We start from the raw sequence: 6006 nt of genomic DNA on the forward strand, positions 1-6006 counted from the left end.
AAGAGACACTTTTTTTTTTTTATTTTTTTATTTTTTGGTCTATTTTGAACGTTTTCTCTGATGTTTCTCAACATCAGTTACTTCTAGGGTTACTCTCTTTCTACCTCCCTGTTTACCTCTGGAATGGCTACAAAATTTGCATGAGGGGTCTTATGCAGTTTAGTTGCTCCATGTCCGTCTCTTAGTGTCCTTTTTTAAGTGCTGGAATTACATGGTTTCCAATCACACGACATTGAGTTTGCTTTCATCTTGAAAGTATTGGGGCAACAGGTATTTATTACATTCTTGATGTATGAAGTATATAAAATAGTGGAAAAGTTGGCTAGTACCTTTCCAAAATAAAAAAAAAAAAAAGGGGGGGGGGAAGAAGTTAAAAAGTAAATAAAGCCTTCAATAGAAATGTACTTTATTTTTGCAAGCTAACATAGGCATCCAGGCCGTGTGAAGGCTGCCTTCTGGCTTCCCCACTGCACAGCAGCAGGTATGCACCCAACAGTTGTCCCTGTGTTCGGAATGCTGAGTGCTTATTTTCAGAAAAAGGCTCCTAAAAGTAGGAGGAGAAATATAAACTGCCAATGGCTTCTCCTCGGTGTACCCAGTGAATGCCTTTTCAAAAGAAGAAAGGAAAAAAAAAAAAAAATAAAGTGAACTCTGAGTTTGTTTTCCAGTAAGGTTTTTACGTGGCTTTTGGCAGAAAGGGACATGAACATAGTTGTGCTGTGCAGCCCCTCCCCAGCCCCCTATCGGCGCGCTCATAAATAACCCTGAAAATGTAGGTGGCTTAATTAGAAATTATTAAATGTTCCAGGCTTAAGAAAACATGGCAAAATAAAAACGCTGTTTGCCGCATGGCCATTTCAAAGCTGGCATCGAAGGCATCAGAAAAACAGAGCAAATATTTAACATTTACTTTCAAGTCTATACAGGCATTCTTATTTATTTTACCATGTGGTTACTATTAAGTGTATTGGCCTCCATCCATCCTTGAGAGAGAAAAAAAAAAGAAATAAAACAACCCCCTTCAAACATGCACAGCTTTGCACACTTGCCAGCCTAAATATTTAGATTTCTCCAGGGGAGATGGAGAGCTGGGGGGCTGAGGGGTGTGCTTGGCCACGGAGCTGCTGGGGGTGTATGTCCTTCTTTCCCAACCTCCCAGGGCCCTGTCCTGATAGTAACCAAGTAGATGTTAGCTCCCTGGGGGGCTCTCCTCCATGATCATGTTTAGAGCTGATCCCATTGGGAAAACTCCTGATTGCTTTTTTGCCCTCCTGTCCTCATCCAACGCTACCTCTGTAAATGATGCTGCATGTGCTGCAAGTCTCTTCTCTCGTGGTGAAGCACAAACATTTGCATTGGTGTTGGCTGCAGCCAGCAGTTTGCTTGTCACAAGGAAGCCTTGCAATGCACTCATGCTGTTTTTCTTCATGGATGGATTCCAGCACACGTACGGAGAGAAATCACTTGATATGGGTTGACTTAAGACAATACCAAACGCTTTGCATTCAGCAATTTAGATTAGATTTCCTTGATTAAACCACAGATTGGATATACTTAGGTCAAGATGCTGTTTAGGAAATTGAAGTCTTCCTTTTTTTTTTTTTTTTTTAATAGCCTTGCTACTCTATCCTCAACAAATCAAAACTTAATTTGCGTGTGCGGTGTAAACCCTGCTCCTCAACATCCCTTCTCAAAATGAAAATCACCATGCTAACATTTCCAATTTGCTCAATCCAAGGGATTTCATCAAGCTGGTTGTAGCAAAAAATTGTGATTAGAGAAGTGTGCAGATAGGGATGATGCTGGAATGCTTGCTGCAGCTTTGTGCTTTAATGGGATTTGCATCCCTTTGCATCACAGGCATACATGAACAAGCCCTAAATCATCTTCCAAGTTCTTTTTTTTTCTGTAATGAAGGATTATTTTTGCAAAACATCTTTAAAATATTTCAGTGCTATGTCAGTCAGGTCCATCAGCTCCACTGGATGCATGCTAAAACTGAAGAAAACCTTTGGGCTTGGCTCAGGATGTGTATTCTGGCTCAGAGAAGCTGCTTTTGTTACGCTTGTATGTATTTTAACTCTCTTTCCTGTCCTTTTGTCCAGCTCCATTAGTTGAAAGAATTGAATACTTTTGTCTTTTTTTATCTCTGAGTTTATTAAAGTGCAAATGTCAACCACAGAGACAGCTATCACATGCAGTGTAGTACACTGAGAACCACTTTCCACACCATCAACAGAAGGTAAAAGGCTTCTTTGTGATTATCTAACGCACAGTTACTTGTACAAAGGACAAAACTGAACCCAGGCTCTGTGCCCTTCCACCATGGCTATAGCTAGACATAAGTGTCAATTTCAATGACTTGATCAACAACACTTTCCCTATCAGCTGAGAAAGTGCTGAGAAAGATGGAGGAGTCATAGACTTTAGTATTTTTCTGAGCTTCATATCAGTGATATGTCTGAAGAGATGTCACTGCTAGGAGCTTTTACAGTTCAGTATCTTAACAGAAGAAAAATCATAAATGCTCTTTGTAGTACAAACAACCAAAACATTGCAACGGGCCAATCTGGTTCCTATCCTGTGGAGGTGAGGATTGTCTGCCCTTGACTGCTGGGATGTGGCACTACAGTCATCCTAGGATTCAGTTTTGCTTTGAGCTCGAAAAAAACCAAACCACAAATGCACTGAGGTACAAAATGCATGAATAGAACATGATACAAAATACATGAACATGCTTTCAGCAACAAGAATATATATTACCATGTCTACAGTGCCTACTTCACAGCTTAGTGAGATGAGGATAAATATCTCAAATTAAAAAGGTGCAGAGATGAATCTTACAAATTAACTTTGATTTTGTCTTTAAATTAAGGCAGCTTCAGCAGGAATTTCAAGGCTTTTGTTGAAAACAGACTGCTTTTGTAACTTCATTCGTGCTTTGCAGCCAGAGCTCTGGTGGACTGCCCAGTTCTGATTCTCAAATCTAGCAAAGACACGAGCATTGTGTGCATGCAGCATCAGTTCTGCTGCAAAAATCAGCATTTGGTCGAATTCTGAAAACAGTTCATCTTTCAGGCATGGAAGAGAGGAGAAGCTCTGAATATAGCTCTCTACAGCTCCCTGAAAGGAATCTGTGGCAGGGTGGAGGTCAACCTCTTCACCTGCATAATGATAGGATGAGAGGGAATGGCCTCAAGTTACACCAAGGGAGGTTCACATTGGATATTAGGAGATATTTCTTCTCTACTCAGGTACTGGAATGGGCTGCACAGGGAGGTGGTTGAGTCACCACCCCTGGAGGTGTTCAGGAAAATTCTAGATGTTGTACTAAGAGACATGGTTAAGTGGGAATACTGGTGGTAGTTGAATGACTGGATGACCTTGGAGGTCCAACCTTGGCGATTCCATGAACCGCTAAACACAAGTCTGAGAGATGGACTGAAAATTCAGAATTACAGGAGGTTGTTTCCATTTTGTAAATAAAAGATGAAGAGAAATTCACACAAGAAGGGCTCAGAAAGCCAAAGGAAAGCATGAAGTGGAGAGCCCATGTCAAAGTAGGCCCCGAAGAAAGGTGACCATAACAGCTACACAAAAAATGGATCCTAAGACATTCCAGCAAAAACACTACAGAAGCTGGAGCAGGGATTTGTATGGCTCATTGGAAGAGGACTGACGGGAGATTCTTTTTCTCCCCTTCCTGTGAACCACTAAAAGGGTGAAGCTAAAAACTGCACAGCAAATGGTACTTCAAGTATTTAGGCACACAGCCTTCAGGTCTCACCAGTATGACTCTGTGAGCTGTGGGGTTCGTGCACCATGGGAACCTGCATCTTCCAGGAGCCCTAAAGAGAAGGCACGAGTTCATGTCCTGTGCTGGAGTCTCTTCCTTCTACATGGATGCACAAAAGATGACTGATGATAAGGAGCAGCAAAATGAAAGGGAGTAGACAGAACAGTTATTTTGTTCGAACTTCATCTAGTCTGATATGAATTGGCATTATAATCACACCAAAAAAAAAGTACATACCACAGTTACAAACCAGTTGCTTAATTTTTTGTACAACCCTGCCCACATCCTTGTGCTTGGATGCATGATCAGGACACACATACTGACTCTGCATTTCAGACCTATGAAAGAAGAAAACTCCCTCTGCCTCTGCCTGCACAGCCCCTGGAAGGCAAACAGCCCCGCATTTCTAACGCATAAATATGTTTGCCAACAGTACAATGCAAGCCATTTCTGAATTAACCCATCCAGAAGCTGGAGGTTAACGCTGAACTCTATCCTTTGCATTTTGTCACTCGCTTAGTTTTGCTGAAGCATTGTTGGGATGAATCTGTGGCTTGCAAAGCACAGCTGTCAGTGGTTCGTGAGGAATTGCACTTGGAAGAATTCAAGTTTGTTTAGTTCCAATATATCTCGTACACCCTGCTTTTCCTGGTGGTTGTGCATGTACCAGTAACTCAAAAAAAAAAAAAAAAAAAAAAAAAAAGACCACAGTGTAACAGTGTACAAATGAGACTTTTACTCCAAAAAGCATAATTGGAGGTCGATAGCTTTATAGCAGCTGAGAACCAGAAAACAGCCTATGCCAAGATTAAAAATAAAAATAAAAATAGTGAAACTTCTCCAAATATCTCAAAAGTTGGAGTGTACATGGGTAAGGCTGTTTAATGGACAGCTTTATCTGAGTTGTTCACCAAGGAGGTCCTGGGCAGGAGCACCTAGTGACCACCTGGCATGGCTTGACTCAAGGCTGCAGTGCCTCTGGTGGTATTTGTCTGGAATCCCAAGACATTCTTGTTGCCTTGGCAGGATGGGTTTTGCAAATCCATATATTAGTGTTTGTAAGGTTCTGAGAAGATCCATTTCTTGTGTTCAAGAAACGTTTAGATGTTGTACTGAGGGACATGGTTTAGTGAAGAAATACAGGGGGTAGATAGATGGTTGGACTAGATGATCTCACAGGTCTTTTTCAACCATGGTGATTCTATGATTCTAAAACTCCAAGTGCCCCAAGGTTTTATCCCCCACTCAGAAATCCCACCTGCCTCCAGGAGGCAAATATTCCTTCCTGGGAGATGTGCTGCTGTTGAACATCACGTAGTCCTGCTGGGGAGGACAAAGGTAATTTTAAGGCAAGACATCCTTACATGCTCCACACAAATACATTATCAGCAGGGCCACCAGGACAAGCACCTTGGCAAGATGCTAAATTATGAGTGATGACTTAAACAACCTTCTATATTCAAATATGTTTCACAGCAGGGGTACTTCCAAATTTCTGACTGCTTTCCTGGCCACCTGGCTACCCTCTCCTGCTCCTTTCCAAAGGGGCTGATCTCCAGCACCCAAAGCATCCCATGCTGCTCGCCTGGCTGGGCTGACATCTCAGTGCTGATCTGAAAGCTGCTAAGGAGCTGGACACTGCTCAGATTTGGTTCTTTTGTATGGAAGAGTCTGGATTCTCCATTCTTGCTCCTACTAGAGCACAGGAGATGCACATTGCCTGATGCCTACCAGGTACACTACCAAAGCTGTCCTCCACCCAATCGTATTTATTTCATAACGATAATATAATAAAAACCTATTACAAAACCTAGGATAAATACAAAGATTTCCAGTGTTTCCTTTAAAAACGAGACTGTTCTGCTGTTTGTAATCCGAACGCTGCTGTGCTGGATTCTGCATACAAGAACTCAACAGCAAAACTGATGCTTTTTTGGCAGGTTTCTATTTTGTGCGGCTTCTGATAAAACTGAAGCTGGAAATATACACTAGTGAGAATCAAAATGTCATCTGTAACAAAAGTAAGGCAATTTTGTGTTCTTAAAAAAAGGGGACTTCACACTGAAAATGTCCACTTATCTGCCAGTAGATGGCAAAAATATCCCGTAGTTGTCTTCAGTACCTAAGACAATTAGTACAAAAGGTTTAATGTGTCATTCTCCTCCTTGCTGCTTATAGAAACTTTCGGAAAGTATAAATTAAAGTGCAAC

The sequence above is a fragment of the Tympanuchus pallidicinctus genome, unplaced genomic scaffold (genome assembly GCF_026119805.1).
Source record: "Tympanuchus pallidicinctus isolate F22 unplaced genomic scaffold, pur_lepc_1.0 scaffold7, whole genome shotgun sequence".
Lineage (NCBI taxonomy): Eukaryota > Metazoa > Chordata > Aves > Galliformes > Phasianidae > Tympanuchus > Tympanuchus pallidicinctus.